Here is a 12,503-nt window from a genome sequence, read left to right as displayed (position 1 = left end):
ATTTCTAGAGCAAAATTTAATTGTAGGGTTGTATGATGGAGCAAAATGAGACGAATCTAATGCACTTATTTGTTTTTGAAATGAGTGAGATTTAGGGGGGCTAGTTATGAAGTTGCCCCCCCCCCCCCATTAAAATTAAATTATTTCGAAACCTTTTTCTAGAGCAAAATTTAATTGTAGGCTTGTATGATGGAGCAAAATGAGACGAATCTAATGCACTAAATAGTTTTTGAATTGAGTGAGATTTAGGGGTGCTAGTTATGAAGTTGGCCCCCCAATTAAAATAAATTATTTCAAAAACTATTATAGAGCAAAATTTAATTTTAGTGTTGTATTATGGAGCCAAATGAGACGAAAATTATAAGTTATAGCGTCTTCGTCTAGAGTCAAAGGGGGGGACAACTTAAGGGACCCGTCGGAACTTATTGCTTAAGGCTTGGAAATCTATGTAAACTAATGCATATTTTATATTCGACTTAAACATAAGTTTCTTCTGTTATAATTGTCAATTTTGAGTCTTTTCAATTAACCATGGTAGCAGCGACCCGATTTTTTCAAGTATTCTTTCAACAGTTCTAAATGTTACTGTAGTGTCTGTCATTTGTTTTATTTATTCATAAATTTGAATTTTTTCTCTGTTGGTACTTTAATGGATATAGGCTAATTTAGCTATTTTAAAATAGTTCAATATGTGTTTAGCAAGTTTAGATATTTTATCTGTTTGCGTTGGGTCCATGTATTTTTAATCCACCTTAAAATAAGAATTGTGTTCAAAATTGAGGCCTTTTTACCATAGATTGAACACTTAAAATAATACAATTAGGATTAATTTCAATCACTTTTAAGCGAAAGGTTTTGATAAATTTTTATGAGAAAAACAGAAAGCAATATTTTTTATGGAATAAAAAAAAATTCCGTGCTTTAGTTAAGTCCCAAAAACAAATTTTTCTGCATCGAGTACCCTACTTTAGCATAAAAGTAATATTTGGTAGTGGTCTCCACCGCACCGCTAAAACTCGGTCTTTTTTTTTCAACAACAATATCGTTGCGAGCAATAGAAGAAGTTAACATGTTAAAGTAGTTATAGTATAGTTAATATATATAAAGTTAAATTTAAATATAACTTTAAGATTAATTTAGGTGTAATGTTTAGTTTTAAGGTATACTTTTTCACATTTTCTTACAAAAATTAAACCCAAGGCTTAAGTTGGTAAGTTGGTTTGATTATAAGTTAGTTATCAATGGATACCTGTGTACAAAAATTTATTTTTTAGATAATAATAAATTAAAGGCTTGGGGAAACTGTGGTCCACACTACAATGGATCAGTCTTTCGAGGCAGAAGCAATATTCTACTGCTGTAACCAATGTACTTATTCTTCTAAGTGGAAGAAAAATTTCAAGAAACATTTAATACTTCATTCGCGTGACAGGACATTCATGTGTACCAGGTGTAATTTTTGTACCAATGAGGAGAATGAATTAAAAGTACATGAGATGGAGCATTTGGGGTTAAAAGTCAGCGTAAATGACTGCATAAATATGCCTTTTAAAGAGTTTCATTCAACAAAAGATCATTCCAATCACAATGAGTCAAAACATAAAATGCAGGAACTAAATGAGCAATGGAAAATCGAATCACCCCCAAATTCAACAAATAAGTTAAAGGAACACACAATGTCCCACTCCGGAACCTTTTTATCCCAATGCAATCAATATGACTATAAAACTGCTGTTAAAAGTAAACTCTTCCGCCAAAAGTTAAAATATTGCCCTTCCAAATTTTTTCAATGTACTCAGTGCAACTACCGCTCAGTTGTTCGCTCTCTTTTATATGCTCATCTGAGAGGACATTCAATTAATGTTTCCTGCATGAAATGTAATAAGTCATTTCGAAATAAGGAACTTTTAAGTCGCCATCTGAAGCTTCACTCAATAGAATCTTTTCAAGCAAGGGACGAAAGAAATCTGAACACTTTGCAAGAAGAAATTAATCAAAATATTTCAGTCACTGTACCATGCCAATTAAATGCAGAGGATTCAGTCTCATTTAATTTTAAAATGGAAGTAACAGACGAAAAAGTAATTGAGCCAAAAAAACCTACTTTTTTTACCAAACTATTTGTATCAAATGGATCTAATCGTGAACTTAAGATGAAGTATTTTGAACAACAATCTTCACATGGTAGTTCCACTTGTCTTAAGACTGTATCTCACTCCAATGAAATCAATGCTTCTCCTTCGAGCAATTGCAGTGGAATTAACGGTACAACATTCTTCGAATCATTTGACAGCAGCGACAAGATACGTTTCCCTTGTGTCGTTCGTATTCAAAGACTCAGAAATTTAAACCCAAACCAATCACATTCTTTAGAAACTTTAAAATTGGAAAACAAGGATTCTAAATCGACATTTGAATGTCGCTTACACACTGTTCAAAGTGAAGAGACACTTGTACACGATAAAACCACCAAGCGTAAGAATAAAAAATGCAAATCCAAGATGAACGTCCGCGGACTGCTTCGTTGTACCTTTTGCAACTATAGTACCCAGAGGAAAACAGATTTGAGTAACCATCTGAAAATACACAAAGGCGAAATTTCGTGTGTGAGCAGTGTGGCTAATTTCCGTAATACTATACAATTAAAACACCGCACCAAGATTAATTCTGAAGAAAGACTGTTTTGCTGCACACTCTGCAAATCCAGTTTCACCCGAAAGCAGTATTTGAAAAAGCATTTAAAGATTCATAGCGGCGAAAGACCGTTTCGCTGCACGCTCTGCGAACTCCGTTTCACTCGAAAGGATCATTTGAAAAGGCATTTACTTAAGGTTGATCATACCCAATAATCTAACAACTACCGAATTAATGAAGTGCAAAATCCCGGCCAAAACAAAATCGAACAACGTTTAAATTGCACGCAGGGCGAAATTGTGCAAAACGAATCATAAGTTCAATAAACTTCATAGCAAAAAGGAAAATCATTTAATAAACTCTGTCGAAGAGGTTTATGATCCCATAACCAACTTTGAAAATCATTTAATAACAGTTTGAAATGAAGAGACACATTTACCTTTTCATGCGCATTTGCGCATTTGAACCGTGAAAGCGCGTTCAGTAAGAAGAATCAAACCAATATAACGTACTTCACAAAATTACAATCGAAAACGAATCTCAAAGTAAAACTATTTCGTTGCAAGATTTGCAACTTCAATACCGATAGCAAAATAGAATTAGCAATGCATCGCAGAACGCACACAAGCCTAAACTGTTTTCGTGTATGCACTGTATAGACTGTTTCACTAAAAAGGTAAATTTAAAATGTCACATGAAGATTCATACCGACAAAAGACCGTTTCGCTGCCCGCTCTGTGAATCCAGTTTTTCTCAAAACCGCAATTGGATAAGGCATTCAAAAAATACCCGTGAGAAATGGTTTCATTGCACACTTTGTTATTACAGTTTTACTACGAAAAGCCATTTGTTGATCCATTTTTAGACTCATAGTGTACAAAATCATTTAAATTGAAAAGTTAATGAAACTGCGCTGTAATCTGTGCAACATTCTGACGAAACTGAAAGTTGATTAATGGGAAAATATTACGATTAATTTTAACAATTAGTTAAGTTCAATGACATCATTGTGAAATTTTTACTTGCGAAAGATCGTTTTTCGGCACGCTCTGCAAATCCAGTTTCACCGGAAAAACCATTCTGACTAACCATTTAAAAACTCTCAATATCGAAAATCATACCAAACCAAGGATGTCGAGTTCTTTGAAAACTAACGAATTAAATAATGTTTCATCGAAATAAAATGTAACATTTACTTAGTTTGTGTTCTTTAGTTCTACGTGATCCTTTTAACATCTTGTGGGCTCCATTCTATCGACTTCCATTATAATAATTTATCTTCGCAAAATAAATAATCTTCGCAAAATTACCTATTTAAGTAGAAGACGACTCGCGAAATTATAAATAAAAAATTAGTTAATTAACTACCAATTTAAAACGCTTCTAGAGAGCACAATAATTGAAAGGGACTAGAAAGTGAGAGGGGAGGGTGACGAATAGCTTTCAAAAACCGTCATCGATGATGCCGATATAACGACATTTTTCTATATTCGCCAACGAAAACTACAGCTGCGCCACCTAGTCACACTGCCTAGAACTATATTTGGGTGATACGGGTAATGGCGTTATGCGAAAATGCGCGTTTTATAACATCAATTAAAACATTTTACCAGAGATTTACTAACGATTTTAGCATATTTTTTAAAGCGTGTTCTAATGTTTTGTATTAACAAAGGTGTATATACGACCTTTATTTATTAATTTTGAACTGTCAATAGGTATTAAATTCGTAAATATAAGTATAAATATATGAGTTCAATAACACTATGAGTAGGCCTTGGAGAATTCATACAAGGGATCAGTTTGAAAGTTTTAAAGGTATGTAGGAAATTTATTATTATCTTCACATTAGAACAAGCCCAGATTGTTCTAATTTCATAGACTAGTAGCTTCAGCATTTTGTATAATGTATAATGTATTTTAAATAATTTTATTTGGTATATTAGTGAATCGCTCCATGCTTGAAATTTTTAAATATTGGAGAGTAGTCTACTCTTGATCCATAGAATAAGGTGTGCGGATGCTTAAAACAAAAGTTAAAATTTGAAGTTGATGATGGAAAACACAGCATTGAAAGGTCCATTGTTCATGCAATAGTGGGTAAATATATTTTTTATTAAAACCCAATTCTTTAATGTAACCTGTTTTATTTATTATTCTAGAAATTCAGGCTTTTGCAAACATGCAGTAAATTGCTGGTCTATTTTATATATAAAAATACTGAGAGCTATCCCAACTTTCTGACTTTAGAAGTGGGGTAAAATGAAGGAAAAGAACTAACTGTGCTTTCGGTATTGTATGGTAATAAAATGTTTAGAGTTGCGAGGGTTAAATTTGCCTGGCTCAAAAAGGTTTTATGTACTCTTATTTGGTCACTTAGTTAGTCTCAAAAATGTATTTCTAGCTTTTAGTCGGGATGAAATATTTGTGGAGAGTCCATTTGTAGCGAAGATAATATCAATTGAAGAGGCAGTGGCACAAAATAACTAAGTTGGAAAGGAAGGAATCTACTGGCTAACGACTGTAGAGGCTACTATGGAAAAATTCAGCTAGGCCTTTTCATTTTTTTGTCTATTCTCTCAAGGGCTATTTTTAATTGATATTCATAGTTTGCACCGAAGGGAGGGGCCTATGGTCTCCAAGGAAACTGGGAGGGCGATCAAAAATTCAAACCATTTCGCGCGTAGCTACTAAATAGGTAGCCATTTTGTTGGTAATCTCGTCAAAGCTACAAAACGTATTAGATTTATGCTTTAAAATTTTAAATGGGCCCTAAACAAAGCCAGATAAGATTCTAAGGCCGGGTATTTAAATAAAATATCAAATTACGACAGAAATATCTACGAAAAGAAGTTAACAAAGCTTATCAAAGTTAGGCCTTTGCGGTCATCCTTTTTACAATTACCTTCACTATCGAATAAAATAAACAATTTTCGCTCTCCCTTGGTAATTGAACTACTCGAACAATTTTTAACCAGGCAGATAACCAATTTTAACGTGAAAATAAATCCTTAATCATTTGAAAATAATTAAAATCCGCAAACAGACGATTGAAACTGTTAACCCTCCCGTTTTACCAAGAAATCTACACCTTCAAAATGGCGGCAAAGAACCGTTCATTCTTGCTCAAATTAAATATTTATTCTTGGTTCTTATATCTATACTTGGAACTGCGTCATTGATGACGTAGGGATGCAAACTATGTATTAAGAGAGACTGACAATATTTGAAGAAAACGTTGTCCAAATATATAATTTTTATTTTAGATTTTAGTTAAAGAAAAGTTATAATTAAATTTACACTTCTAGTCAAGGAAAGTTATATTTTTAATATGTTAAATTAGTTCCTTTTTTAAATTTTGGCCAATTAGTATTTGTAGATAACAAATGAACTGAACTATTTATGTTATGAATTTTCTACTCAAAGCCATGTTAACTAAAAAGGCAAAAACAAATGTATTATAGAATTAATTCAAAGTTAAAAGCAATTAAATTCATTGAAGAAACCACTTAATTAGAAATTACAATAGAAGTGAATAAAATGTTAAGATATGCAAATAAGTATTAAAAATAAAAACCATTTGAATTTACAGTATTATTTTTAATCATATTGGGATCTGCGGCAATAGCTCGAAATGTTATTAATCAACTCGAAAACTCATACCGAACCATCAGGGTGGCAAAGATAGGAAAATTGGGGTCCAATACAAAATAGAAAAATATGCCCTTTTAACGCATAATTTTGTGGGCCTCAATGTAATATTTTCCAGCGATAATGACAATCGAACGGCTTGACCTAAAATTACTTTAATTCATTAGCATTTCCTTATTTTGCAGTATATAATAAAACAGATCACCTTTAAAATGATTCACAAAACGTAGGGTCCTCTCTTTTCATTTAGTTACATTGGATTTGTAATAGGTCTACATGTTAAATTATTGCTTGGAATGGCACTGCATTTCATGCGTCTCTTGAATTCTCTTCATCTAAATGACAGTTATTATGATATATATTTAATAATATTAACTTTAAAATCAGTAATAACAAGTAAAATTTGTGTCTCACCATTTCTTTCTAAAAAGTCTTTATCTTTAAAATGGGCGCTGCAAATCTGTGCCCACTAACTAGGCATCTTCCCTGATTTTATATTAGTTAACCACACATTAAAAAGATTTTTGCATTTCGGAAAATTGTGAAACGATAACTCCAACGTTCTTTTCTCACCATTTACTCAAATTGTAATATTTTTAAGGGCAGTAATACTACAGAAAGGTACTTCGCATTTTATGCCACCTCTGCGCCTACAATCCGCCATATTAATCGTTTGTTTTGATCAACAAAGTACGCAGACAAACCAAGCTGCAGGGGTAGCGACTGTGGCGCCGCCTATACCCGTTTCGCTAGCGAATATGTACAACGCATATTACACTACACATTATACATATATATTTAAAAATATCTATTAGTTTTAATGAATAATATTTACTCATACGATGAATGTATTCAATTCAACCATGAATATCGAACCAAAGAGTATGGATGAAATAGATCATTACCCTTTCTACCATCTGGGGCTAAGATGGGTGGTGCTTTTTACGTAATCACTTGAGCCAATCAGGAGACAGGCGTTTGTTGTTGACTCGATCCACCCTTAAACCAAGAATCTAAGGGGACTCTCTTTTCAGGCTTTAAAAAGCACGCGTTAATACTGGGAATAGGAAAATCACGAATAATTTTAGTTCAATGCCGAAGTCGATTTTCGGCGTAGTTTCGTAGAGAAGCTCGAGCGTTCACGTTCAATTTTGATAAAATGGCGCCGTTGTTACATGATGAGGCTAATTTGTAAGTTTTATATCTTTTATTTTTGAAATTGGTTCTTTAAAAAATTTAGTAACGGTAATGTACCATTGTGTTAAGTAAAATAACTAGTAAGCCGCATATGGCTGAGGTTTTTTTTTATGATAGTTGAACCGAATAGTAAGCTTTCCGATTTAGATCACGCCTACCGTGTCAAAATATCGGGACAAACGAGTCCCCTTAGATTCTTGATCCATGATCCACCAAACGTTTCCGGGATTCCGCGATTTAACCGGCAAAGAAAATGACTCTTGATTCTTAGAAAAATGCCTGTTTTTAAACAAAATAATCATAAGTAAAGTAATTTATTATTAATATTCTTACCTATTTTCGTTCAATCAAAAGTATGTGTATTAAAATTATAGAAACTAAATTTCGCACTAAGCCTTGGCACTGAAGCTAGTCGAGTTCAATACAATATTTGAGCTCGGCGCGTGACCCACGTCATAATAACTAAGCCCCTCCCATCCTAGCTACTGAGGCTAGACTACCTAATGCAGTTCGATATTCATGGTTGAAATGAATACATTCATGCCCATACGTTATTGTTTCAGCTCACATTCATTACAGTCCCTTATTTTTGGTGATTGTTTCAATTTAAAATAATTATTTAAAATTTAGTCTAACTACGTTCGAAAAAAGGCATCCGCTCGGGATTTTTCAATTACAAAATCCAACGTGGCATTCAGTGTTGGCTTTGTTAGTTACAAGCTAGTTACTAACTAGTTTTTCAATTTCGGTATTTTTATGAGATTTAGTTTAGAAATGGAATTAAACGAAAACATATTCTGCGAATGTAAGGGTAAGAGTTGATTTTATAAGATAAAAAGTGGTCTTGTCGAACTTGTTAAAATGTTCCTTTTACGTCACAAGACCCAGCTTTATTAGTATATTTAGATATCAATACATGAATGGAAAGGCGCCTAAAAACGATGAGATTGAAACTCCAACCAATAAAAAGAGAGTTTTAAAGAGAAAAACAAAAGATAATTACAGTTTCGAGGTATTTAATTATATTGTATTTAAAAATTAAAATGTAAATATTACTGTGTCCTTTTTTCAGAGTTTATCAAAACTTTCCCATAATCAGTTGGCATTAATTATAGCCGATATTCTTGAGAAAAATCCTAAAATTATATTGCCAAAACCGTCAAGGTGAAATTATCAACGGAACCGAATTTTAATTTTTGTCTTAACTTTTTTTTATAATATTCATAACTTCAAAGTGTTACGATTCCCAGAAAAGGTTGATTGGGTCCCCTGATCCCAGAGGTCGGGAAGCGGGCTACCCTATAAGTGTTTTCCCCTCTAGCGGAGGTCATGTCGGGGCTTCTCTTCCATATTGTATTTTATCCGATGGTCAAGTCTTTAAAGGGTCGTAAAAAGACCCCTATTGCTATTTTAGAGATTTTTCGTTTATTGCGTTATAGAATTTGTGCCCTTGTTTGGAACATTTTGGCGGGGAATATTTGTGGGGTATTATTGTATTTTGGTGGGTTAGGGAATAATTAGGGATAGTTGCCGAGCGAAGTGTCAGGTCATGAAAAAAAGCCATAAAAGTCATAGAGCCATTTCCGTGAAAATCATTCAAAATATTCGGTAATAGTTAGTGTAGGGAGCTGTTGGCTCGAACGCGTGGAATGCAGAGCTTGCCACCACCCTCCTACGCATTGTAACCCGGCCACCTGAATTAATGGCTTCAAAAGTCGCTTGACGACTTAGGCCTAAGGTGGTGCCTTGGGTATTAGCCTAGCTGATTATTATTATTATTCGTCGCGTCCATCGTAAATTTAAACTAATTTTCACATATAATTCAGATTGCAGTAATATTTGAATTTGGTAGTGATAACTCCACCCAGGGTCAGTGATGGTGTAGCCCAGAGGTTAGCTACACGCAAGGCCGGATTAAACAATAGGTCGAATAGGCCTGGGCCTAGGGCACCAAGCCTACAAGTGGCACCAAGAGGGTTCGAAAAAAATAATAGTACAAAACTTTAATCATTTGCTTTTCACAAAATATTTTCCGGAGTAATTTTAGTAGATGCATCCACCCCTATGAACCAAAAACGTTTGATTGTCACATTCTCTGACGGACTGCCGTCTAGCCCCTGACGAAATACTAAATCTGGCAGCAAAATGAATTTTCCTTCCATTTCGCTCGCTATTGATGGGGGCACCAAAATTAACTTGGGCCTAGGGCCCCATAAAGTCTTAATCCGGCCCTGGTTACACGGGACCAGATAGAATCAAAACCCGGGAAAAAACTGCAAAAAGGCAGTTTTTCGGCCGGAGTCTGAGAGTAAGCAAGAATATAGATTCGGAAGCTGACCACCAAAAGTTATTGACAATTGAATAAATCCACTCGGTTCTAACACTACATCCTCGTTCTTTGCTAGTCTAGAAATATACAGGTCGCCTGTATTATTTTTATACAATCTTATAAATAACTGATTCTTCAGTACTGGGCAGCACGCCATATAGGCCTATCATGGTAAGGTTTGATACTCGGAATCTCTTTCCCGGTTAGATCAAAAACCATTTAATGAAAATTTGTCCCAAAATCTTCCAATTAAAATCTTACTCATAACAGATTTAATTTGAACACAACCTCAAAAACTGAACAATATTCTTGTAGGGGTTTCATTATTCTTGAAAACAAAGCGATTCCATGTTTACACTCTAGTTATCTGTCTCACTCTTTTCGCAAAATGAAATGGCTATGATTTTATTGGTTTTCACATCAATAGCAGAGTAGGTACAAAATTTCGCACCAAATCCAGGACTGAGTAACAACAGAAGTTTACAAAACTATATACCTAGGCCATTAAAACAAAACCTGCACCATCGCAGGCTTAAGACAGTTTTCAATTTGAGTAAATTTACTTTCAAACCGTAAAAATTGCAATATTGTATTTAGTTTCTTATTTTTAAATCATGTTTCACCTTGGTAATAGTTTCAAGAAATGACTAAACGATGTATTTCACCCCACACGTTAGTTTTCTTGTCAAAATACGCAGCGGTCAGCGAAGGAAGATGTTTCAAGCGAATAGCATTCACAGTATAAATGCACACAGGTCAAAAACTGTTGTCGTACACACGAAAACAGTTTTTGACATGTGTGCCTTTACTGATCCATTCCAAAATCTACTTACTTTTCGGTGATTTATCTGAAAACTGTGCAACGAAACCGTTTTACTTGGATATTCATTTTGGTTTGATACTTTGGGTTGTAGAAATTAAAGGATTATTTTTGCTGAAAGCGTTTTCACGGTTCCCATGCAAATGATTGCGTATATGTGTCTCTTCATTTTGAACAGTCTTAATTGATTTTCGAACGATTCTATGCCGAATCAAATAAAATCATTACTTTGAAATAGGATTGAACTAAACCGTTTACAAGTAATTCTTGTCAAATGATAGGCAATTTCAAACTGAAAACCATGCAGTTGGTTTCATCGCTCTACCTTTTAGACTTTTCGATAAAAATGAATTTAAAAGGAAAAAAATCACCTGTCGAAGACTTGTTTAACCAAGTGTACACTGTTAGGGAAATTTAGCCAAATTGCAAAATAAAAACGCCACATGAAAATTCATTTAAGAATTTATATAGAGAAAAGGCCTTTTCGTTGCAAGCTGGGCGTACCATTTTTAACAAGAAAGGAGCATTTAGAGTGGCATTTAAGCAGGCACGGCATGACCCACATGCCCCCAGCTGCATACAGTTAGCTAAGATAAGAGCGAACTTGCCCGATTTGTATAAGCTTACCAAATTGCTGGCCAAGTTCGCTCCTATCTTGACTAATGGTATGCCCGGTATGCCCGGTATGGCGATATGCCCGGTATGGCGGTATGCTTTTTAGTAGGGGCCAAACACCAGTTTGCCGAATCATTTAAAGGTTCACAATATTAAAAATCATTCCAATCAGATATTGTCAAGTTATGATGAAATTGGCAACGTCATTGACGACCTTAACAATTGAAGATCACGAAAAGGAATGTGCCGATTACACTGTCAATCATGAAAATGTTTAATATTTATAAACTACTCATTTACCATCCATTTTTAAACATTCAATCGCAGTTAAAATTAAAAATGTTTAGTTAACCACAATTCTTTTTTATTTTAAAATTGTAACTAACGAATTAAACAACGCTTTATGAACATGAAATGTTTTTATATGAATATTTATCCAGTTTTATTTTTTAACAATAATACTATCCTAGTTCGTCTGAACATTCATTTTACTTAGTTCGTGCTTCTTTAGTTCTACATAACCACAAAAAAGCGTCTTTTTAACTTTTTGCAGGCTCCTGGCTTCATCGTTATTTTATACAGAGTTTCGAGATGGATAGCGAAAATATTTAAGTGATTAAGTAGTTATTGATTATTATATATAAAAATTACTCTAGAGATTTATGTAGAGGTCTAATCATATAATTTAGTTGTAGTGTTTAGTTTTGAGACCACCTTTCGATTTGCTTTGAAAACAAGACCAAAGGCTTAAGTAATAAACTGGTTAGATCCAAAGATCGTTTTTTCGTAAACGAGGTGTCGATGGAGACCTGCATGCAGAGAATAAATCTATAAAATTTAGATAATAAATCTAACGAATATGACTAACCACATAAGCAACCCTAAAAAGAATTTCCGTCCCAAAAATAACTGAATTAAGACATAAAGTGTAAGAATTAAATCAGAAACGAAATATGAAGTCCCTCTTTAGCGTAAAACTTTTCGTTTGTTCCCAATGCACTTTTAGTTCAAATTCAACGAGCAAAATAAGGAAACACGCAGCGTCACATTTGGGAATTGTTCCTTTTCATTGCAAACAATGTAATTATAAAACCAAATTTAAAAGGCGACTCAAGCACCATAAAATGAAACATTGTCCTTCGAAACGTTATAAATGTACTCAGTGCACCTACAACACTGCTGTAAAAGCTCTTTTAAATGCGCATCAGAAAGTACATTCAATTAGGTTTCCTTGCAAATATTGTAATAAGTCATACG

Source organism: Leiobunum rupestre, chromosome 2 (assembly GCF_980474605.1).
Source record: "Leiobunum rupestre chromosome 2, qqLeiRupe1.1.hap1, whole genome shotgun sequence".
Classification (NCBI taxonomy): Eukaryota; Metazoa; Arthropoda; class Arachnida; order Opiliones; family Sclerosomatidae; genus Leiobunum; species Leiobunum rupestre.
The sequence above is the reverse complement of the archived record's forward strand: the minus strand, read 5'-3'. Positions refer to the sequence as shown.